The sequence below is a fragment of the Pleurodeles waltl genome, chromosome 11 (assembly GCF_031143425.1).
Source record: "Pleurodeles waltl isolate 20211129_DDA chromosome 11, aPleWal1.hap1.20221129, whole genome shotgun sequence".
Lineage (NCBI taxonomy): Eukaryota > Metazoa > Chordata > Amphibia > Caudata > Salamandridae > Pleurodeles > Pleurodeles waltl.
Genome location: NC_090450.1, coordinates 1,017,380,923 through 1,017,406,729, shown reverse-complemented (window position 1 = coordinate 1,017,406,729; position 25,807 = coordinate 1,017,380,923).

Genomic DNA, 25,807 nt, shown 5'->3' with positions numbered 1-25,807 from the left:
CCATGCTCAAGCACAGCGCCTCCTGCTGACACCGTGTACTCTGGCAGCCGTGCTCAAGCACAGCGCCTCCTGATGACACTGTGTGCTCTGGGAGCCATGCTAAAGCACAGCGCCTCCTGCTGACACCGTGTGCTCTGGCAGCCATGCTCAAGCACAGCGCCTCCTGATGACACTGTGTGCTCTGGCAGCCGTGCTCAAGCACAGCGCCTCCTGCTGACACCGTGTGCTCTGGCAGCCATGCTCAAGCACAGCGCCTCCTGATGACACCGTGTGCTCTGGGAGCCATGCTCAAGCACAGCGCCTCCTGATGACATTGTGTGCTCTGGGAGCCATGCTAAAGCACAGCGCCTCCTGATGACACTGTGTGCTCTGGCAGCCATGCTCAAGCACAGCGCCTCCTGATGACACTGTGTGCTCTGGGAGCCATGCTAAAGCACAGCGCCTCCTGCTGGCCTCCTGATGACACCCTGTGCTCTGGGAGCCATGCTCAAGCACAGCGCCTCCTGATGACACTGTGTGCTCTGGGAGCCATGCTAAAGCACAGCGCCTCCTGCTGACACCGTGTGCTCTGGGAGCCATGCTAAAGCACAGCGCCTCCTGCTGACACCGTGTGCTCTGGGAGCCATGCTAAAGCACAGAGCCTCCTGCTGACACCGTGTGCTCTGACAGCTGTGCTCAAGCACAGCGCCTCCTGCTGACACTGTGTGCTCTGACAGCTGTGCTCAAGCACAGTGCCTCCTGCTGACACCGTGTGCTATGGCAGCCGTGCTAAAGCACAGCGCCTCCTGCTGACACCGTGTGCTCTGGGAGCCATGCTCAAGCACAGTGCCTCCTGCTGACACCGTGTGCTATGACAGCCGTGCTAAAGCACAGCGCCTCCTGCTGACACCGTGTGCTCTGGGAGCCATGCTAAAGCACAGCGCCTCCTGATGACACCCTGTGCTCTGGGAGCCATGCTAAAGCACAGCGCCTCCTGCTGACACCGTGTGCTCTGGCAGCCATGCTCAAGCACAGCGCCTCCTGATGACACCGTGTGCTCTGGCAGCCATGCTCAAGCACAGCACCTCCTGCTGACACCGTGTGCACTGGCAGCCATGCTCAAGCACAGCGCCTCCTGATGACACCGTGTGCTCTGGCAGCCGTGCTCAAGCACAGCGCCTCCTGCTGGCCTCCTGATGACACTGTGAGCTCTGGCAGCCATGCTCAAGCACAGCGCCTCCTGATGGCACTGTGAGCTCTGGCAGCCTTGGTAAAGCACAGCGCCTCCTGCTGACACCGTGTGCTCTGGCAGCCGTGCTCAAGCACAGCGCCTCCTGATGACACTGTGTGCTATGGCAGGCGTGCTAAAGCACAGCGCCTCCTGATGGCACCGTGTGCTCTGGGAGCCATGCTCAAGCACAGCGCCTCCTGCTGACACCGTGTGCTCTGGCAGCCATGCTCAAGCACAGCGCCTCCTGATGACACTGTGTGCTCTGGCAGCCATGCTCAAGCACAGCACCTCCTGCTGACACTGTGTGCTCTGGCAGCCGTGCTCAAGCACAGCGCCTCCTGATGACACTGTGTGCTCTGGCAGCCGTGCTCAAGCACAGCGCCTCCTGCTGGCCTCCTGATGACACTGTGAGCTCTGGCAGCCATGCTCAAGCACAGCGCCTCCTGATGGCACTGTGAGCTCTGGCAGCCTTGGTAAAGCACAGCGCCTCCTGATGACACTGTGAGCTCTGGCAGCCATGCTCAAGCACAGCGCCTCCTGATGACACTGTGTGCTCTGGCAGCCGTGCTCAAGCACAGCGCCTCCTGCTGGCCTCCTGATGACACTGTGAGCTCTGGCAGCCATGCTCAAGCACAGCGCCTCCTGATGGCACTGTGAGCTCTGGCAGCCTTGGTAAAGCACAGCGCCTCCTGCTGACACCGTGTGCTCTGGCAGCCGTGCTCAAGCACAGCGCCTCCTGATGACACTGTGTGCTATGGCAGGCGTGCTAAAGCACAGCACCTCCTGATGGCACCGTGTGCTCTGGGAGCCATGCTCAAGCACAGCGCCTCCTGCTGACACTGTGTGCTCTGGCAGCCATGCTAAAGCACAGCGCCTCCTGCTGACACCGTGTGCTCTGGCAGCCATGCTCAAGCACAGCACCTCCTGCTGACACTGTGTGCTCTGGGAGCCATGCTCAAGCACAGCGCCTCCTGCTGACACCGTGTGCTATGGCAGCCGTGGTAAAGCACAGCGCCTCCTGATGACACCGTGTGCTCTGGCAGCCATGCTAAAGCACAGCGCCTCCTGATGACACCATGTGCTCTGGCAGCCATGCTTAAGCACAGCGCCTCCTGATGACACTGTGTGCTCTGGGAGCCATGCTAAAGCACAGCGCCTCCTGATGACACTGTGTGCTCTGGCAGCCGTGCTCAAGCACAGTGCCTCCTGGTGACACCCTGTGCTCTGGGAGCCATGCTAAAGCACAGCGCCTCCTGCTGGCCTCCTGATGACACTGTGTGCTCTGGCAGCCATGCTCAAGCACAGCGCCTCCTGATGACACCGTGTGCTCTGGCAGCCATGCTCAAGCACAGCGCCTCCTGCTGGCCTCCTGATGACACCGTGTGCTCTGGGAGCCATGCTCAAGCACAGCGCCTACTGATGACACCGTGTGCTCTGGCAGCCTTGGTAAAGCACAGCGCCTCCTGATGACACTGTGAGCTCTGGCAGCCATGCTAAAGCACAGCGCCTCCTGATGACACTGTGTGCTATGGCAGGCGTGCTAAAGCACAGTGCCTCCTGCTGACACTGTGTGCTCTGGCAGCCATGCTCAAGCATAGCGCCTCCTGATGACACTGTGTGCTCTGGGAGCCATGCTAAAGCACAGCGCCTCCTGATGACACTGTGTGCTCTGGCAGGCGTGCTCAAGCACAGCGCCTCCTGATGACACCCTGTGCTCTGGGAGCCATGCTCAAGCACAGCGCCTCCTGCTGACACCGTGTACTCTGGCAGCCGTGCTCAAGCACAGCGCCTCCTGATGACACTGTGTGCTCTGGGAGCCATGCTAAAGCACAGCGCCTCCTGCTGACACCGTGTGCTCTGGCAGCCATGCTCAAGCACAGCGCCTCCTGATGACACTGTGTGCTCTGGCAGCCGTGCTCAAGCACAGCGCCTCCTGCTGACACCGTGTGCTCTGGCAGCCATGCTCAAGCACAGCGCCTCCTGATGACACCGTGTGCTCTGGGAGCCATGCTCAAGCACAGCGCCTCCTGATGACATTGTGTGCTCTGGGAGCCATGCTAAAGCACAGCGCCTCCTGATGACACTGTGTGCTCTGGCAGCCATGCTCAAGCACAGCGCCTCCTGATGACACTGTGTGCTCTGGGAGCCATGCTAAAGCACAGCGCCTCCTGCTGGCCTCCTGATGACACCCTGTGCTCTGGGAGCCATGCTCAAGCACAGCGCCTCCTGATGACACTGTGTGCTCTGGGAGCCATGCTAAAGCACAGCGCCTCCTGCTGACACCGTGTGCTCTGGTAGCCATGCTAAAGCACAGCGCCTCCTGCTGACACCGTGTGCTCTGGGAGCCATGCTAAAGCACAGAGCCTCCTGCTGACATCGTGAGCTCTGACAGCTGTGCTCAAGCACAGCGCCTCCTGCTGACACTGTGTGCTCTGACAGCTGTGCTCAAGCACAGTGCCTCCTGCTGACACCGTGTGCTATGGCAGCTGTGCTAAAGCACAGCGCCTCCTGCTGACACCGTGTGCTCTGGGAGCCATGCTCAAGCACAGTGCCTCCTGCTGACACCGTGTGCTATGGCAGCCGTGCTAAAGCACAGCGCCTCCTGCTGACACCGTGTGCTCTGGGAGCCATGCTAAAGCACAGCGCCTCCTGATGACACCCTGTGCTCTGGGAGCCATGCTAAAGCACAGCGCCTCCTGCTGACACCGTGTGCTCTGGCAGCCATGCTCAAGCACAGCGCCTCCTGATGACACCGTGTGCTCTGGCAGCCATGCTCAAGCACAGCACCTCCTGCTGACACCGTGTGCACTGGCAGCCATGCTCAAGCACAGCACCTCCTGATGACACCGTGTGCTCTGGCAGCCATGCTCAAGCACAGCGCCTCCTGCTGGCCTCCTGATGACACTGTGAGCTCTGGCAGCCATGCTCAAGCACAGCGCCTCCTGATGGCACTGTGAGCTCTGGCAGCCTTGGTAAAGCACAGCGCCTCCTGCTGACACCGTGTGCTCTGGCAGCCGTGCTCAAGCACAGCGCCTCCTGATGACACTGTGTGCTATGGCAGGCGTGCTAAAGCACAGCGCCTCCTGATGGCACCGTGTGCTCTGGGAGCCATGCTCAAGCACAGCGCCTCCTGCTGACACCGTGTGCTCTGGCAGCCATGCTCAAGCACAGCGCCTCCTGATGACACTGTGTGCTCTGGCAGCCATGCTCAAGCACAGCACCTCCTGCTGACACTGTGTGCTCTGGCAGCCGTGCTCAAGCACAGCGCCTCCTGATGACACTGTGTGCTCTGGCAGCCGTGCTCAAGCACAGCGCCTCCTGCTGGCCTCCTGATGACACTGTGAGCTCTGGCAGCCATGCTCAAGCACAGCGCCTCCTGATGGCACTGTGAGCTCTGGCAGCCTTGGTAAAGCACAGCGCCTCCTGATGACACTGTGAGCTCTGGCAGCCATGCTCAAGCACAGCGCCTCCTGATGACACTGTGTGCTCTGGCAGCCGTGCTCAAGCACAGCGCCTCCTGCTGGCCTCCTGATGACACTGTGAGCTCTGGCAGCCATGCTCAAGCACAGCGCCTCCTGATGGCACTGTGAGCTCTGGCAGCCTTGGTAAAGCACAGCGCCTCCTGCTGACACCGTGTGCTCTGGCAGCCGTGCTCAAGCACAGCGCCTCCTGATGACACTGTGTGCTATGGCAGGCGTGCTAAAGCACAGCACCTCCTGATGGCACCGTGTGCTCTGGGAGCCATGCTCAAGCACAGCGCCTCCTGCTGACACCGTGTGCTGTGGCAGCCATGCTAAAGCACAGCGCCTCCTGCTGACACCGTGTGCTCTGGCAGCCATGCTCAAGCACAGCACCTCCTGCTGACACTGTGTGCTCTGGGAGCCATGCTCAAGCACAGCGCCTCCTGCTGACACCGTGTGCTATGGCAGCCGTGGTAAAGCACAGCGCCTCCTGATGACACCGTGTGCTCTGGCAGCCATGCTAAAGCACAGCGCCTCCTGATGACACCGTGTGCTCTGGCAGCCATGCTTAAGCACAGCGCCTCCTGATGACACTGTGTGCTCTGGGAGCCATGCTAAAGCACAGCGCCTCCTGATGACACTGTGTGCTCTGGCAGCCGTGCTCAAGCACAGTGCCTCCTGGTGACACCCTGTGCTCTGGGAGCCATGCTAAAGCACAGCGCCTCCTGCTGGCCTCCTGATGACACTGTGTGCTCTGGCAGCCATGCTCAAGCACAGCGCCTCCTGATGACACCGTGTGCTCTGGCAGCCATGCTCAAGCACAGCGCCTCCTGCTGGCCTCCTGATGACACCGTGTGCTCTGGGAGCCATGCTCAAGCACAGCGCCTACTGATGACACCGTGTGCTCTGGCAGCCTTGGTAAAGCACAGCGCCTCCTGATGACACTGTGAGCTCTGGCAGCCATGCTAAAGCACAGCGCCTCCTGATGACACTGTGTGCTATGGCAGGCGTGCTAAAGCACAGTGCCTCCTGCTGACACTGTGTGCTCTGGCAGCCATGCTCAAGCATAGCGCCTCCTGATGACACTGTGTGCTCTGGGAGCCATGCTAAAGCACAGCGCCTCCTGATGACACTGTGTGCTCTGGCAGGCGTGCTCAAGCACAGCGCCTCCTGATGACACCCTGTGCTCTGGGAGCCATGCTCAAGCACAGCGCCTCCTGCTGACACCGTGTACTCTGGCAGCCGTGCTCAAGCACAGCGCCTCCTGATGACACTGTGTGCTCTGGGAGCCATGCTAAAGCACAGCGCCTCCTGCTGACACCGTGTGCTCTGGCAGCCATGCTCAAGCACAGCGCCTCCTGATGACACTGTGTGCTCTGGCAGCCGTGCTCAAGCACAGCGCCTCCTGCTGACACCGTGTGCTCTGGCAGCCATGCTCAAGCACAGCGCCTCCTGATGACACCGTGTGCTCTGGGAGCCATGCTCAAGCACAGCGCCTCCTGATGACATTGTGTGCTCTGGGAGCCATGCTAAAGCACAGCGCCTCCTGATGACACTGTGTGCTCTGGCAGCCATGCTCAAGCACAGCGCCTCCTGATGACACTGTGTGCTCTGGGAGCCATGCTAAAGCACAGCGCCTCCTGCTGGCCTCCTGATGACACCCTGTGCTCTGGGAGCCATGCTCAAGCACAGCGCCTCCTGATGACACTGTGTGCTCTGGGAGCCATGCTAAAGCACAGCGCCTCCTGCTGACACCGTGTGCTCTGGGAGCCATGCTAAAGCACAGCGGCTCCTGCTGACACCGTGTGCTCTGGGAGCCATGCTAAAGCACAGAGCCTCCTGCTGACACCGTGTGCTCTGACAGCTGTGCTCAAGCACAGCGCCTCCTGCTGACACTGTGTGCTCTGACAGCTGTGCTCAAGCACAGTGCCTCCTGCTGACACCGTGTGCTATGGCAGCCGTGCTAAAGCACAGCGCCTCCTGCTGACACCGTGTGCTCTGGGAGCCATGCTCAAGCACAGTGCCTCCTGCTGACACCGTGTGCTATGGCAGCCGTGCTAAAGCACAGCGCCTCCTGCTGACACCGTGTGCTCTGGGAGCCATGCTAAAGCACAGCGCCTCCTGATGACACCCTGTGCTCTGGGAGCCATGCTAAAGCACAGCGCCTCCTGCTGACACCGTGTGCTCTGGCAGCCATGCTCAAGCACAGCGTCTCCTGATGACACTGTGTGCTCTGGCAGGCGTGCTCAAGCACAGCACCTCCTGCTGACACCGTGTGCACTGGCAGCCATGCTCAAGCACAGCGCCTCCTGATGACACCGTGTGCTCTGGCAGCCGTGCTCAAGCACAGCGCCTCCTGCTGGCCTCCTGATGACACTGTGAGCTCTGGCAGCCATGCTCAAGCACAGCGCCTCCTGATGGCACTGTGAGCTCTGGCAGCCTTGGTAAAGCACAGCGCCTCCTGCTGACACCGTGTGCTCTGGCAGCCGTGCTCAAGCACAGCGCCTCCTGATGACACTGTGTGCTATGGCAGGCGTGCTAAAGCACAGCGCCCCCTGATGGCACCGTGTGCTCTGGGAGCCATGCTCAAGCACAGCGCCTCCTGCTGACACCGTGTGCTCTGGCAGCCATGCTCAAGCACAGCGCCTCCTGATGACACTGTGTGCTCTGGCAGCCATGCTCAAGCACAGCACCTCCTGCTGACACTGTGTGCTCTGGCAGCCGTGCTCAAGCACAGCGCCTCCTGATGACACTGTGTGCTCTGGCAGCCGTGCTCAAGCACAGCGCCTCCTGCTGGCCTCCTGATGACACTGTGAGCTCTGGCAGCCATGCTCAAGCACAGCGCCTCCTGATGGCACTGTGAGCTCTGGCAGCCTTGGTAAAGCACAGCGCCTCCTGATGACACTGTGAGCTCTGGCAGCCATGCTCAAGCACAGCGCCTCCTGATGACACTGTGTGCTCTGCCAGCCATGCTCAAGCACAGCGCCTCCTGCTGACACCGTGTGCTCTGGGATCCGTGCTCAAGCACAGCACCTCCTGATGACACCCTGTGCTCTGGGAGCCATGCTCAAGCACAGCGCCTCCTGATGACACCGTGTGCTCTGGCAGCCGTGCTCAAGCACAGCGCCTCCTGATGACACCCTGTGCTCTGGGAGCCATGCTCAAGCACAGCGCCTCCTGCTGGCCTCCTGATGACACCCTGTGCTCTGGGAGCCATGCTCAAGCACAGTGCCTCCTGATGACACCCTGTGTTCTGGGAGCCATGCTCAAGCACAGCGCCTCCTGATGACACCCTGTGCTCTGGGAGCCATGCTCAAGCACAGCGCCTCCTGATGACACCCTGTGCTCTGGGAGCCATGCTCAAGCACAGCGCCTCCTGCTGACACCCTGTGCTCTGGGAGCCGTGCTCAAGCACAGCGCCTCCTGCTGACACCGTGTGCTCTGACAGCCGTGCTCAAGCACAGCGCCTCCTGATGACACCGTGTGCTCTGACAGCCGTGCTAAAGCACAGCGCCTCCTGATGACACCCTGTGCTCTGGGAGCCGTGCTCAAGCACAGCGCCTCCTGATGACACCGTGTGCTCTGGCAGCCGTGCTCAAGCACAGCGCCTCCTGATGACACTGTGAGCTCTGGCAGCCATGCTCAAGCACAGCGCCTCCTGCTGACACCGTGTGCTCTGACAGCCATGCTCAAGCACAGCGCCTCCTGATGACACTGTGTGCTCTGGGAGCCATGCTAAAGCACAGCGCCTCCTGCTGGCCTCCTGATGACACCCTGTGCTCTGGGAGCCATGCTAAAGCACAGCGCCTCCTGATGACACCGTGTGCTCTGGGAGCCATGCTAAAGCACAGCGCCTCCTGCTGACACCGTGTGCTCTGGGAGCCATGCTCAAGCACAGCGCCTCCTGCTGACACCGTGTGCTCTGGGAGCCATGCTAAAGCACAGCGCCTCCTGCTGACACCGTGTGCTCTGGGAGCCATGCTAAAACACAGCGCCTCCTGCTGGCCTCCTGATGACACTGTGTGCTCTGGCAGCCTTGGTAAAGCACAGCACCTCCTGCTGACACCGTGTGCTCTGGCAGCCGTGCTCAAGCACAGCGCCTCCTGATGACACTGTGTGCTCTGGGAGCCATGCTCAAGCACAGCGCCTCCTGATGACACTGTGTGCTCTGGGAGCCATGCTAAAGCACAGCGCCTCCTGCTGACACTGTGTGCTCTGGCAGCCATGGTCAAGCACAGCGCCTCCTGCTGACACCGTGTGCTCTGGCAGCCGTGCTCAATCACAGTGCCTCCTGATGGCACTGTGAGCTCTGGCAGCCATGCTAAAGCACAGCGCCTCCTGCTGACACTGTGTGCTCTGGCAGCCGTGCTCCAGCACAGCGCCTCCTGATGACACCCTGTGCTCTGGGAGCCATGCTAAAGCACAGCGCCTCCTGCTGACACTGTGTGCTCTGGCAGCCGTGCTCAAGCACAGTGCCTCCTGATGGCACTGTGAGCTCTGGCAGCCGTGAAAAAGCACAGCGCCTCCTGATGACACCATGTGCTCTGGCAACTGTGCTAAAGCAGAGCACCTCCTACTGACACTGTATGCTCTGCTAGCCATGCTAAAGCACAGCGCCTCCTGATGACACTGTGTGCGCTGGCAGCTGTGGTAAAGCACGGCGCCTCCTGCTGACACCATGTGCTCTTGCCGCTGTGCTAAAGCATATATATATATATATATTTATATACACCCACATTTACGATGCTATGTAAAACAACGGGACAGGCCAGATATAGTTCAACTTTAGTCCTACGTTTATGTCTGACCTGTCCCGGTTTTCGCTTCTCAAAATCTTGTCACCCTAGCCCTACCTCCATCCCACATGGAGGCTTTGCTTAGCCACACCACCCTGCCACACCACCCTCCTTGGCAGATGAAGGGCAGCTTACATTTTTTTTTTTTGATTGGCCTCTGCTCCATAGAAGGCCCTGCACCCTCCCATCACCCTCTTCACTTTGGACTTTGGGGTGGAGCAGGCCAACATGGCCACCGTTACCCTCTCAGACGATCTCCAGCAATCTCCGACTGGGACGCCCCCTCCTAGGGTCCTACGCCTGTTGGAGCACTGGCTTGAACATGTCCTCTCTACCTGCTGCTTGAAGACCTGCAGAGCCTCCACCATGTGGTTAGAAGTAGTGTTATTCTTCTTTACACTATCCTTGCACGAGGCTGACCGATGTCTTGCCTTAGCCACAATGATGGTTACCTCCCTGAGCTTACCTGCCCCACCCAGAGACCCTTCAGTCAGTTGGCTCAGTGCAGTTCATGTGCTGTACCACAATGCTTGATAAGCCTGCGGGACAAGGCAGCTCTGCCGCTTGCCCCCCAAGCCCCTATTACAATGCTGGGTACCAGCCAAGGGCTATAGTGCACAAAGTGTTCTGGGTGAGCAACGGGCGTGTGCACCCGCTTTTGTGTTCCCTCAGGATTATTTGGTATTGCAGAAGGGGCCGCAGACGCTGTACGGCCCCCTCTGTAATACTGGTAGTACTAGCTCACATATAGCAGCAGCACCATGTTGAAAGGGCATCCCCTTGCCTGGGGGTGTGACCTAATGCAAATGAGGGAATCTCTTTGTATCTGCACTCACGTCATATTATGGATGTGGGCTCAAAGTTATGCCTGTGCAGGGACCTCTGCTCCGCTGGCGGAGCTAACAGAGTTTTTGGAACTCCGCACTCCGCTTGGAGTGCGAAGTTATTCCAAAAACTCTGCTAGCCCTGCCAGCAGAGCGGAGTTCACCCAGTGCACGTTGTAGCCCAGTATGGCCTGCACAGCACAAGCACAGACAGTCTGCACTTGCGCTGTGCAGCCAATAACTGGGCTGCAGCGCGCGCCGAAGCACAGGAGGCAGCCACTGAAGAAAAGGACTTGTCGCCATCAGACGAGGATAAGAGGAGGTCCCCGGGAAGACCCAGGTAAGTCCTTGTGTCTTTGGTTGTAGTTGTCCACACTGGTGCACAAACAAGGACTGAAATGGCAGCATTCTCTGGGCTGTAGGCAGCTTAAGAAAGCTTCAGTTTAAGGCCTCTTGTGCACTATCCTGTCCCGTGTGCACTGTACGCGGGACAGGCTGGTGCACAACAGGCATGGCAGCTTTCGCTGCCTATGGCCGAGGCCTGAATTCAGGCCAGGGCCGTAGGCAGCAACAGAAAGCTGCTGTTTCAGGCCTCTTGTGCACCAGCCTGCTCCGTGTGAACTGCACATGGGACAGGCTGATGCACAAGAGGCCTGAAACGGCACCTTTCTCTGCCTACGGTCCTCCTGAATGTGCCCGATCTTGGAAGCGCTAAGCAGGGTCAGGCCTGGGTGACCAGGCCCGACCCTGCTTAGCGCTTCCGAGATGGGCAGATTCAGGAAGACTCCGTGGGGCACGGAACGCCGCCTCTGCAGAATTCCACTGAGTTTTTTTTCAACTCCGCGGAATTCTGAGAAGTCCGACTCCGTTTATTCTGCCCAGGCCTACTCAAAGTCAAAGAAGCTGTAAGGAGGCACACAGAGAGTGCGAGAAAAAAAAAGGGGGTGCACTGTCAGTGCACACCGTGGAAGCAGTCCTCTGGAGGGAGCAAAGGGGTCCCATAAGCCCCAATACATCCTCTTGTAAGTGGGTGAAGTCTCGCACCTGCACAGTGAAACCGAGAGAGGCAGATTAAAGCAGCTACTCTGTATTTCCCTGAACGCGCTGCCCCCAGGTCAGTCCTGTGCGGGCGGCTGCTCTTAGTGCAGCGTATTCCTTGTAACCTGGCACAGTGTTCTTGTTTGCTCCTGACGCATGTGTTTGAAGGTGCGATGTGGCGCAAACATGAACAGTGTGTCCGATACATAATATGAGCGCGGAAGTCTTTCAAGAGCTGGGGATCCGCGTCTGCACGTCTGGTGCTCTTTGCGAGCTGCATTGCATTGCATATTACTAAACTCATTGCAAATAAGCTGATTTGTGCACATAGTGTCTCTCAATCAATCATGGATTTATAAAGTGCAGCATATCACCCGTGAGGGTCTCAAGACGCTAAAAAGCAAGAAGACAGGAGCAAGAGCGATGCAGCAGCCTGGGGAGAGCTGGGAGTGGGCCTGACTCTGCCCCTTCCGGGGTGGGCACCTAACACGTTTCCTACAGTGGTAAAGTGAGTCCTGGCCCCAAATAGTTGGCAGAAATGTTGCTGCTTCTTGCTGGAGATTATGCATCAGGGGGTCATTAAAGCAACTGCGAGGAAGCCAGATGATGAAGATAAAGAGATCAGGAAATATCTCCCCACATAAAACATCATCATTGACGGGAAGTGTCTCTTGGACAAGGCAGGGAGAGCTATTAACCTGGACATTGGGAGTACCACGAGGGAAGGAATGCAAACAAGCGCTGAGAGGTGCAGGGCTCTCTGCCCAGCTACAGTCAGGCGCTAATGAATTCACAGTTTACTTTCGGATGTGTTAACACGACTCATTTTAATCAAGTCCTCTTGGTATTCCAGATGAGATTCATTAAGGAAACATTTTATATCAATTACCCGGCAGCTGTTCTTTGTAATTTCACTTTCAAACATCCTCTCAATAGAGTAATTCTGGCTCTGAGCTCTGGATATAACACTCCTAGAGCTACCGAGCCTGCGTGTGCTTTAGACATCAGCATCCTTTGGGGTCTGCTTCAGACATCAGCGTCCTTGGGTGCCTGCTTCAGATACCAGCATCCTTTGGGGTGTGCTTCAGATATCAGCATCCTTTGGGCTCTGTTTCAGACATCAGCATCCTTGGGTGCCTGCTACAGATATCAGCATCCTTGGGTGCCTGCTCCAGACATCAGCATCCTTTGGGGTCTGCTCCAGACATTAGCACCCTTGGGTACCTGCTCCAGACATCAACATCCTTTGGGGTCTGCTTCAGACATCAGCATCCTTGGGTGTCTGCTTCAGATATCAGCATCCTTGGGTGCCTGCTTCAGACTTCAGCATCCTTGGGTGTCTGCTTCAGATATCAGCATCCCTGAGTGCCTGCTTCAGTCATTAGCATCCTTTGGGGTCTGCTTCAGACATCAGCATCCCTGAGTGCCTGCTTCAGATATCAGCATCTCTGGGTGCCTGCTTCAGATATCAGCATCCTTGGGTGCCTGCTTCAGACATCAGCATCCTTTTAGGGTCTGCATCAGACATCAGCATCCTTTGGGGTCTGCATCAGACATCAGCATCCTTTGGGGTGCGCCCCAGAGGTGACAAGTCACACTCAGAAGGACCAGTGATGACTGGTGAGAAGGGGGCACACGTTTCTTCAGTAACAGTCACCACCTCACCACGAGGCCGGTGCACAGCAGAACATTGGTCGGAAATGGAAGTTACTCCTGGTGATAACCTTAACTCCATTACCCTTCGGCCCCCCTTGTCCCATTTATCCGAACTCAGGTGATTAAGCAGGTGGGTGTTTTTGGCACATTCTCTGTCGGGGTGTGCTTCTCCCGAGGGGGCACAGGGGTGTTCCACCAGAGGGGGCTTGGTCTCCAGGGCTGAGGGTCTTGGTGTTTCTATTGCTGAAATGTGCCAGGCGGCCACTTGGACTGCACCTCACTCCTTTGTGTGCCACCATCGCCTGCCTCACGGGGCGACAGTCTTGCTGTGATTTTCACTACTGGGTGAGTGAGTGTTACAATCAGTGATGGCCTCTGTGCTCCTCTGGGTGGGTTCCTGCTCCTGAAGGCCGACATGGGGCAGCTTTAATGTTCCTCAGTAGTACTAACAATGACAGGGGGGGCCTGGGGTTAATGTATTACTGACCGGTCATCCCCATATTCTACAGGTTATTCCAACTAGCTAGATTTTATTACAGAATTAAAATACTGAAAGAGGAACATTGCCCTGTTTACACTCAGTAGTTTTGCACATTTCAACAGTCCCAGCTCCTGCGAAGCTGCCCAGGTTTAGGGAAGGAAGAGACCAGGCACCGAGGGGAACCTCAGCAGCTGATGCTCAGCAGACTGTGACGGGTCTGACATCTCTAATGCTGAGGATGCCCATCGAAAGCAATTTGGGGTAAATATCGCCTGCAAAATGCAGAAGGGTCCTTTAAAGCGAGATTAAACGTCATTCAGTGAAGGCACGTGGTTCCAAGACGCAAGGTAAAGTAAACAACTGAAAATGACACCACCGCCCCCTTCAGAAATCAAACACCCACCACCAGTGGCGAAGCCAATGACGTCCACCTGGTGAAGGCCTTCTCAATGATTCTTCCTTTCAGTGTCTCTGGCTCCCGGGTATCGGTGCTGCTCTTGCCACTGCTTGGCCTATTATTGAACAATCATTGGCAAAGGACACGTCAGTGGTCATCTCGAAATAGTTTTTTATTCATAGTTGTGCCATTCAAAAAAGGCCATCGTTTTACTTGTACTCAGGGCGATTAGATACAGCTTGACAGCCATCTTGGAATGGTACAAAAATACAAACAATACCATTTCAAAATGGCCAGCGTGAGCGTTTGCAAGCAACATAATAGCCAACCATTAAAGGCACAAGATTTAAAAAAGTACCAGGATGACCATCCACAACTATTACTTTTACCAATTTTTCTGGAATACAAAGTCGTGGAGGTGGTAATACAAACGCCAAACCCAGGCACAGAAACAGAAGCCTCAAGGTGATGCGTGGTGAGAGTGTTACATGGGTGGAGAGTGGGTGCTCCCTCACATCAACCCATGCATTCTGACGCATTCCCAAATTTAGGAATACTGGTAGGTCTTCGGAATGCACAGGAATTGTAGACCTTCCTACCCGAAGCGCAACTTGTTGAAATTGCCCTTAGGGATTGTTTTGTCCAGTAAGGTGTCCTTTCTGCACAAAAACAATCCTGCCTGCACTGCAGGCAACCTTGCACTTTGATGGAATGGTGCCTGCATTAGCACTGAGTATAAGAGGGCAAGGAAAAGACAGAAATATGCCACATAAGTGGAATTATGGTGCATTCCTGCCCCCTACCTTTCATGCAGCCAACCACAAGAAGTTTTCTTGCTGTGTTGCATTGCCTTGCCGGAAAATGTTATAAAAATGGGCCTTGTGAATTAAATAAAATAGTTCTTTATGTATGTATTTGTCAGATGTGTAATTATTTCTTCATTTTTCTATTTTCTTGTGAGTGCTCAGTCGGTAGAAGAATGTGTTTCGGTGACCAAAGCTCTGCTCTGGAGTAACTACTAAAAGCTGGCGTGTTAGGTACGGAGGCTGCATGTGCTGAGTTCACCTCAGGCCTCTATAATGCACTAAGAATATCCAGAGGGCTACAAATCCTGGAGTTGCGCTAATATTGGCTTATTTTGAACTGGCTTTTGCTTACCCCAAGAGGGCAATACTCCTATGTCCACAAATATAAAACATTTGAAAACAAGGTGAAGTAAACACTATCTAATAGTAGACGTGGTGTATGTGCACTCAGTTCTATGTCGATGGCACAGTGGTCAAGTTTTACAAACACATAGTGGTCATGTTATAGTTCTATTTGATTTGAAACAAATAGAAGAATGGGTCAACCTCTATTTTATTTTAACCGGTTGGGTGCCCCGGATGAAACAGTTACATCCTGGGCAGCACCGCTTGGGTGCCCAGGACGTAACTGTTACGTCCAGGTAGGTGCCCTCGGGGGAAGCGCAAGTGCTCCTGCCAGGGGGCCTCGCACCCCCCTCCCCTGGGCAGGGATGGAAGGGGAATCGCTTCCCCTTCCACCCCGCCCCCCCTGACGTCTGATAACATCGGGCAGTAGAAGTGCCACAAGACACCAGGGAGTTTTTTTTGTTTTATGCATAAGGGGAGCAGCCCCTTGGGCAAGGGCCTCTCCCCAGTCGGGCAAATTATTTTATGACCATTTCTGCCCCCCCTGGGGAGGCAGAAACCCCTAGACACCAGTGATCTTTTTTTTTTGTTTGTGTTTTTTTTTTAATATGTGCGGAGCAACCCCTTAGTCAAGGGTCACTCCCCTGGTGGCAAAATTAACTCTAGGCCATTTTTGCCCCTCCGAGGACAGATCGGCCTATTTTTATTAGGCTAATCTACCCCTCTTGGGGGCAGAAACCACAAGACACCAGGGATTTTTTTTGTCAGTTTGACATGAGGGGAGCGACCCCTTAGGCAAGGGTCGCTCTCCTGCAAGGGTAAATTTGTTTCGGTCTATTGTAATTAGGCCGATCTGCCCCCGGGGGATCAGAAACCTCTAGGCACCAGGGATTTGTTTTTTGTTTTGTTTTTATATGTGGGTAGCGACCCCTTAGGCAAGGGTCGCTCCCCTGGGGACAAAATTATCTTTAGACCATTTCTGCCCCCCTTGGGGGCAGATCGGCCTATTTTTATTACGCCAATCTGCCCTCAAGGAGGGCAGAAACCACTAAACACCAGGGGTTTTTAATTTTATTGCGCCAATTTCACGCAAGGGGAGTGACCCCTCAAGCAGGGGTCGTTCCCTTGGCTGGCAAATTTATTTTAGGGCTTTTCTGCCCCCTTGGGGGCAGATCACCCTATTTTTATTAGGCTGATCTGCCTCCAAGGGGGGCAGAAACCACTTGGACACCAGGGATTGGTGTGTGTGTATGTGTGTGTTTTGTTTGGAGGCAGCCTCTTGGGCAAGGGTTGCTCCCCATGGGGGCATATTACTGTTGGCCATATCTGCCCCCCTTGGGGGCAGATAGGCTTATTTTTGGAAGGCCAATCTGCCCCCCAGAGACCAGGAAAGATTTTGTTTTCAACAAAAAAAAGAGGGTAGGGGTATGGCCATACCCACACCCCAAATAAATGGGGCCAAAGTTGTTCTGCCCACTGGTGGGCAGATGGGGCAATTACCCCCAAAGCCTACTAGATGCCAGGGAATTAAAAAAAAAAAAAAATAGTGGGGCAGTGGCTACCAACCAGTATGGGCATGGTTATGACACCACCCCAACTGAAGGGGGAAACAGTCTTTCTGCTCTCCCCCGCACACTAAAACATCTTATTCCCACGGCAAGCAAGAGGATATTTGATTACTTTGGATTTTGGTTTTACATTTGGGCCATGAGAGCTTCTCTAACTCTCAAAATCGCCCCACTTGGAATGGTAAGGGCTGCACTTTTTGGACTTTGGGATGCTGCCATGTAGAAATAGCCACAAGACCTAGACACATCTGAAAACTAAACATCTGGGTGAGCCCAGGGTGATGCGCTTCACATGCACCCCGCACCATTTTCTTACTCACAATGCCCTGCAAACCTCCAACTTAGTTGATAATCACACATTTTTCCCATATTTTTGTGATATATCCTTCCACAATCTGCAGGAATCCACAAAATTCCTACCACCCAGCATTGTCTCATCTATACCAATAAAAATTCTGCCCCACTTGTCGGCCTAAAAATGTTTTTTTTTCAAACTGCCCTTTTTGACCCGCTTTGGTTCCCCCTCAATTTCGACATGTTTTTGGCTCTTCACTGTCACAGGCACTTGGCCCACATACACAAATGAGGTATCATTTTTACCAGGAGACTGAGGGGAACGTTGGGTGGTAGGAAATTTGTCCCAGTGTGGTGATCCCACACAGAAATGTGGGAAAAATGTGTTTTTTTTACCTAAATCTGAGGTTTGCTGAGGAGTCTGGGTAAGAAAACACTGAGGAATCGATGCAAGTCACCCCTCCTTGGATTCCCTCGGGTGTCTAGATTTTAGACATGTTTGGGTTTGGCATGTTTCCCTATATGGCTGTTGAGCCCAGGACCAAAAATGCAGGTGCTCCCTGCAAAAATAGGAAGTTTTGTATTTGATAATTTTGATGTGTCCACATAGTGTTTTGGGGCATTTCCTTTTGCGGGCACTAGGCCTATCCACACAAGTGAGGTATCATTCTTATCAGGACACCTGGGGGAATGCATGGTGGAAGGACATTTGTGGCTTCTCTCAGATTCCAGAATTTTCTGTCACCAAAATGTGAGGAAAAGTGTTTTTTTGGCCAAAGTATGAGGTTTACAAGGGATTCTGGGTACCAGAACCTGGTGACAGCCCCATAAGTCGCGCCCATCTTGGATTCCCCTAGGTGTCTAGTTTTTAAAAATGCACAGGTTTGGAATGTTTTCCTAGGTGCCGGCTGAGCCAGAGATCAAAATCCACAGCTAGGCACTTTCCAAAAAACACGTCAGTTTTCAATGCAAAAATGTGATGTGTCCATATTGCGTTTCCTGTCGCAGTCATTAGGCCTACCCACGCAAGTGAGGTACCATTTTTATCGAGAGACTTGAGGGAACACAGAATAGCAGAAGTGTTATTGTCCCTTGTCGTTCTCTACATTTTTTCCTTCCAAATGTAAGACAGTGGGTAAAAAAGATGACTATTTGAGAAATGCCCTGTAATTCACATGCTAGTATGGGTACCCCGGAATTCAGAGTTGGGCAAATAACCATTGCTTCTCAACACCTTATCTTGTGCCCATTTTGGAAATACAAAGGTTTTCTTGACACCTATTTTTCACTCTTTATATTTCAGCAAATGAATTGCTGTATGTTTTGCTATACTTATGACTGAGCCAAAATATGCACACTGAAAAGAATCAAAACGATTCTCTGGAATGCACTTCTTAGTCTGAAGAAGACATTTATTATAGCTTTTTGCAAGGTTCGTGAAGGAAGGTTTGAATAGTAAAAAGTGTACTTTCAGAATGTGCAACAAAAGCGTACAATCATGTATAAAGAATCTTCAATCTATAAACAGCAAATATATACATTCAAGGATACAAATACTTATCTTGATATATGGATATATATATATATATATATTCATACACAATGCAAAGCAAATAATAATTAATAAAAATGCATCACCGTAAGGCCTGCCACATGCTTCATCTTTGTTATGCCAGCAAGACGATGACCCCTTTCGACTGCGAGAAAGAGATCTCCAACCTCAGGGGACAGATGTCAGGCATTTGATGTCTAAATCCTAACTGAGATCTCGGAATCTATGACTGCCGATCAGGGCCATCTTTTATATCTTAAAGAACTGGAGAAGGGGCTTTCTGGAAAAAACCCTCCCGTCAAAAAGAAATAATAAAACACTCTGGCTAGTTCCTTTAAGCTTTGAAAGAAACACGTTGGTAATTGGCCAAAATCCCAAGGCGCCCCTCCCAAAGTCAAACCGTTTCCTGCTTGTACTATAAACATCAGTCTGGTACATTCTTATCGTGCTAACTGCCTAACTCCTCCATATTATGTACCAGCTCTTAGGTGATAATATATCCTACATCTTCGGTGAGAAAGAGAACACGCAGAAATAGAAAACACTTTGCATAATATGTTTGTACGGAAAACTACTCGCACCTCTACGTGGCAGTGAGGCTAAGCTGAACACAAAATGGAGTTTATAACTAGTGACCACTAAAGTGACAGTGGGCAGCTAAGCCAAATGCAAAGTGGTGCAACACTTAATCAGTAGTTGCTGGACCTGGCCTTTTTTATAGGGTCATCCCCAAACTTTTTGCTTCCTTCCTCCTATTTTTCCTCACCGGTTTTTGTAGGCTTTAGAACTCTGAGCACTTTACCACTGCTTACCAGTGCTAAAGTACATATGCTCTCTGCCTAAATTGTACTGTTGATTGGTTTATCCATGATAGGCATGTTTGATTTACTGGTCAGTCCCTAGTAAAGTGCACTAGCGGTGCCCAGGGTCTGTAAATCAAATGCTACTAGTGGGCCTGAAGCACTGGTTCTGCCACCCACATAAGTAGTGCTGTAATCATGTCTCAGACCTGCCACTGCAGTGTCTGTGTGTGCAGTTTTAACCTGTAAATTGGACTTGGCAAGTGTCCCCACCTGCCAGGCCTAACCCTTTCCTTTTCCTACATATAAGACACCCCTAAGGTAGGCCGTAGGTAGCCCCATGGGCATGGTGCAGTGTATGGTTAAGATAGGACATATGCTAATGTGTTTTATATGTCCTGACAGTGACATACTGCCAAATTCGGTTTTCACTGTTGCAAGGCCTATACCTCTCATAGGTTAACCTGGGGGCTGCCTTTAAGAGTAGATTCCTTTTGGGAGCAGATAGACATGTGGCGTTTGGGACTTCTGAACTCACAATTTAAAATTACATATTTTAGTAAATTTAGTTTTGAGATTGTGTGTTTGAAAATGCCACTTTTAGAAAGTGGGCATTTTCTTGCTTAAACCATTTTTGTGACTGTCTGTTTGTGGATTCCCTGTCTGTGTTAGTTTGACAGTTTGGCTGTTTGCACCTCTCTCCAGGCAGTGACACAAAGGGGGCTGGGGTGCAGCCTGCATAACCTGATGAGCCATCTGTGCTAGGAGGGAGGGGAGGAGTGGTCACTTGCACCTGAAAGTGCTGTGCCTGCCCTCACACAATGCAGTCTCCAACTTCCTGGTGTGTGTCTGAGGACTTGCCTGGGCAAGGCAGGATTTCACAAACAAGTGAGACTTTCCTTTGAAGTAAGTGTAATTCAAAGGCTAAGAAGGGTATAAAAAGAACACATAAAACCACAGACTTTAGACACTTCTTGGGGTAGACACTCTACCTCACAGACACTTCCTAGAGAAGAAACTTGAACCAGAACCTGCATCCTGCCAAGAAGACCTGCTGGCTGCTCAAAGGACTTACCTGTTTGCTTTCTGTGAACGACTGCTGTCTTACTGTTGCCCTGCTGCCCTGCTGCTCTCTGGCTGTGGTGAAGAAGTGCTCTCCAAGGGCTTTGATGGAGCTTGCCTTCGGTTCCCTGAAGTCTCAGGACCAAAAAGACTTCATCTCTACAAGAAGGACTCCTTGTGCGGTGAAATTTGATCCACAGCCTGCCAGAAATGACGCACAGCCTGCACCGTAGTGAAAAATTCACTGCACGCTGAACCGGAACGATGTAGCCCAACTTTGCATTGAGAAGATCGACGCAGCGCCAGCGTAGCAACCGGAAATTTGACGCACGGCCCACCGGATCGACGCACAGCCGAGCCAGAACGGCGCAGTCTGACTTCCAGAGAGGAATCAACGCAGCACCTGCCATGCGGTAGAAAATTCGACGCAACGCCCACCAAATCTATGCAGCTCTTGTGACTTCGTCCTGCCAGTGAAGGAAATCCACGCATCGTCCCCGGGGTGTCTGAAAACCCCGCAACCCGAAGAGGATCCACAACCGAGTGCCAGAAATCGACGCACAGCCGTCCCTGTGTGAAAAGTACAAGCCCTATATATCCCCGCAACCAGAAGAGTCCAACAGACGTAACGGTATATTGCTTTCAAAAACCTGACATCGCAGGAAAAAGTTACAGAGTAAAACAAAGAAAATATTGCTGGTTTTTTTCACCTCAATGTCAATATTTTATTATTTCAGCTGTTATTATCTGTAGGAAAACCTTGTAGTATCTACACAAATGACCCCTTGCTGAGTTCAGAATTTTGTCTATTTTTCAGAACTGTTTAGTTTTCTGGGATCCAGCATTGGTTTCACACCCATTTCCGTCGCTAATGGAAGGAGTCTGAAAGCACAAAAATAGTAAAAATGTGGTATGTCCCAGTAAAATGCCAAAATTATGTTGAAAAATGTGGTTTTCTGATTCACGTCTTCCTGTTCCTGATGCTGGGAAGATGGTGATTTTAGCACCACAAACCCCTTGTTGATGCCATTTTCAGGGAAAAAACACGAGCCTTCTTTTGCAGCCCTTTTTTCCCCTTTTTTTTTAAAAACACGTAATGTTCGCTGTATTTTGGCTAATTATTGGTCTCCTTCAGAGGAACCCACAAACTCTGGGTACCTCTAGAATGCCTAGGATGTTGGAAAAAAAGGGTGACAATTTGGTGTGGGTAGCTTATGTGGACAAAATGTTATGAGGGCCTAAGCGCAAACTGCCCCAAATAGCAAAAAAAAAGCCTTGCACCTGAGGGGAAAAAGGCCTGGCAGCGAAGGGGTTAAGGCAACAGAAAACCTGAGCTATGCTGTATCACTGAAAGGATGTCTCTGTGGTCCTTTCACAAAGCTTATCACACTGTCAAGAAAGGCAGCCCAGCTCTCCTGCTGTCTCCGGTGGAGCTCAACACTGCTGCTCTGTGCCCAGAAGAGACAGGATAAGTCTAGGACAATGACTGAGCTCCTGTCTGCACAAGATCTGCACAGCCTCCATATTTCACTCATTCACTAAGAGAGAAAGCACACACAAAGCACACCATGTGCCATTCATGGCACCCCTTTCCCTGCAGCATTGCCTGGCATTTATCAATTGTTGGGTAAACTGTATTAAAGTATTGATTTTAGTATAAAAATGAAAGGGCCCCAAACACTGACTGTAGGAGGTCTTTTTGCTGATATAAAGGATTGCCCCTGCAGGTGATGCTTACCTCTTGGCTGAACCCACATCATTAAACCTCTTTTATGTTATGTCTTAGTTATTTATGAAGTGAAGACAGCAAACTCCACTGCATCAAAGTGGAAGCATCAGCAAGGAGGCTTGGGAAGGGACGTAGGCCAGGCTACAGGACGGTGTCCAAGGCTACTCTACACTTGGGTCGTGTTGGAAGGTTCCGTAGATCAAGCAGCAGGTAACCCTTGGCCCAGGGCTTGGACTCAGAGCCAGTGCTCAGACCTTCTCTTGCACTTCATTGTAGGCACTTGATGGGTAGTGTGAATGGAGGACCCGCCCACAGTTCTAAACGTGCAGTTTTATCCGTCGGAAGCACCAGTGCCAAGCCACCCCTGGGGATTGCAACACTGTATATTTTTTTGTGAAATTTTACAAAAATCTTTTGAAGCGAAATGTGATTTTCTTGTATCTTGCAGAACTTTTTTCATAGAGGGCATACTTTGTGTATAACAGTCATGAGGAATGTCAGCAGGGCACTGGTTTAAGCAGAAAACACCTTCAGCAAGAGTTTTTCTGTATAAGCCAATCTCCTGTACAAAATTTAATGTGGTTGAATACCTCAGACTTTGGAGTGGATTTACTAAGATGTCATACAACACAGTGCAACAAGCATTACGTGAAACAGAGATAGCACAAATGTGCCATATCTACTAAAATATGGTGCACTTCTGCTTTCTCCCTGTGCTGGAGCAGTGCGTGCAGCCTAGCGTTCACACAGGCACCCTTGTGCATTGTAAAGGGGTATTTTCCTGCACAAAAGCAATCATCAAGAGTGTTTTCCTTTTTAGGTTTTTTTCCCGGACTTCGTGAGTGCGGGGATGCTATTTTAAGTGGGCATTGCACATAGGTCAATACCTATGAACAGCTTCACAATGGTAACTCCGAATATGGCCAAGTAAGGTGTCTAACAACTGGAAATTGTACCACAATACTGATTCCAGTATTGGTTGCACAATCCCATGCACTTTGGGGGCTCCAAAGAAGATCCCTAGGACTGCCATACCAGCCTTCTGGGGTTTTCAATGCAGCCCCAGCTGCTGCCACCTCACAGACAGGCTTCTACCCTCCTGGGGCTTGAGCAGTTCAATCCCAGGAAGGCATAACAATGCATTTGCTTTAGGAGAGGGGTGTTACACCCTCTCCCACTGGATATAGGTGTTACAGGCATGCAAGGGGTATCCTCCCAGAGCCTCTGGAAATGCTTTGAAGGGCACAGAAGGTGCCATCCTTGCATAATCCAGTCTACACCGGTTCAGGGACCCCCAGTCCCTGCTCTGGTGCAAAACTGGACAAAGGAAAGGGGCGTGAGAATTCTCCTGTCCATCACCACCCCAAGGGTGGTGCCCAGATCTCCTCCAGAGTGTCCATGGGTTTTGCCATCTTGGATTCCATTTGAGTGGCCAGTGCCAACAGGTGATGTCAGAGACCCCCCCCCCGGTAGGTGTTCACCTGGTTAGGTGACCAATGCCCCTTTCAGGGCTATTTAAGGTCTCTCCTCTGGGTGTTTCTTCAGATTCGGATTGCAAGACTCCTGCAGGAATCCTCTGCATCCTTCACTTCATCTTCTATTGACAGATCAACCCTTGACTGCTCCAGGAAAGCTACAAAACTGCAACAAAGAAGCTAAAATGACTTCTGCAACATTGTAACTTCAGCTCCTGCCAGCAACCACAACAGTTTGCAGGTCGTGCATCCTCCGAGGACTGCCTGTCTTCAGCCTGCACCAGAAGAACCAAAGGAATCTCCCGTGGTGTGAAGGAGTCACTTCCCTGCTTCAGCAGGCACATCTCTTCAGCGATGACTGGTGGCTTTGGTCCCCACTCCAGATGACAGGCGTGGATTCAGCAACACGGGTGGTGGACTAAAGTGACTCGGACAGTCCTGACGTGCACCTGTCCAACTTTGGTGGAGGTAAGAGCTTGCCTCCCCAAGCAAAACAGTACTCCCATGCACCAGGTGACTTGCAGATGCCAAGGCTTTTGTGCAACCTTCCCAGAAGTTCTTCGTGCACAGCACAGCTTAGGCCTCCAGCACTCCATCCTGTGACGCACAGATTCCTGAGTGGTTCTCTGGCGGCGTGGGAATCCTTTGTGTCATGCTACACGTGCCTCCATTTGCACCTCCTTTGTCCCCGTGCTGTGGGGCTGTGCACGCTGCCTGGTATTCTGAGGGCTCTTTGAGTTGCTGAGAGCCCCCTCTGTCTTCCCCTCCTGGGTAGAGGCCACCAGGTCCCTCCTGGTTCCAGGCAGCACCATTTTCTGCCAACTGTGTGTTTTGCCTGAGCCAAGGCTTGTTGCCGGAATCCAGCGACGCAAACCAGACTGCATTCATCCATCCGGCATGGGACATCTTCTACACCAACCAGGAACCCGCATCTGTCTTCTTTGGTGCAATACTGACTTTGTCTTCTCACCGGTGGTTCTTCTTTTGCACCATCATCCGGGTTTGCAGGGGCTCCTGACTCTTCATTGGTTCTTAGACTTGGTCCCTTCTTCCACAGGTCTTCAGGTCCAGGAATCCATTGTTGGTGTCTTGCAGTCTCTTCTGGTTCTTGTATTATCTTCTATCATGACTTCTAGTGTGTTTTAGGAAAGTTGCTGTGTTTTACTCCTGCTTTCCTGGGCTCTGGGGTGAGGTATTTTACTTACCTTTGGTGTTTTCTTACACTCCCAACGCTCTTCTACACACTATGCTTGCCTAGGTGGAAAACCAACTTTCACATTCCAGTATTTTAGTATATGGTTTCTGTTCCCCCTAGGCCCATTGCAAACTATTGTGATTTTCACTGTTTGCACTATTTTCTGACTATTTACTTACCCGTTTGTGGTTACTAGTGTTTATATTGTATAATTTACTTACCTCCTAAGGGAGTATAGTCTCCAAAGTATTTTTGGCATTGTGTCACTAAAATAAAGTACCTTTATTTTTGTAACACTGAGTATTGTCTTTCATGTGTGTGAGTACTGTGTGACTACAGTGGTATTGCAAGAGCTTTGCATGTCTCCTAGTTCAGCCTTGGCCGCTCTGCCTACAGCTACCTCTAGACAACCTGGCTTCTAGACACTGACTACATTTCACTAATAAGGGATAACTGGACCTTATATAAGGTGTAAGTGCCTGTGGTTCCTGCTACAAACCAGGCCAGCCTCCTACACCCTTAGACAACATTTGAACAGGAACTGGCTCTACATGTATCCCAGGGACAAACAATACTAGAGACAAATGACATGCCTATCTGCACAATGTGGAAGTGCAGGTCAACAAAGCACATACAACTCCAGCTGCATGGTACATGCATCTACATGAACTAGCTGCAAGGTACACTCAGCTAAACACCCTCCATGTTTGCACAAACAAAACTCAAGCTGCCACACATTAGATGAATCTATAATCCATGTCAGAGGGACAAGTGTCATAACATAGATGCTCACATTGCACAACACACGATGAAATACTTACCATACCAAACATAACACATTGCTATGACACCACTATTGCATTTATACACACATATCTATACAGTCAACATAGACCCTTGACTTGGGGGACACCAGCACTGCCGACAAATCCAGATACTCCAAACAACATCAAATGGATCAGCAAGCATGCTGAAACACACACAACTGTAGGCAGACAACACAAGTTTCTCAGGAACAACATAAATATAGAAAAGGAATTGCAGGACCAATGTATACCCCTAAAAACAACTGTTTGGTTAGTTTTTTTAAAAAAATTGAAAAGTCCAAGGCCATTGGT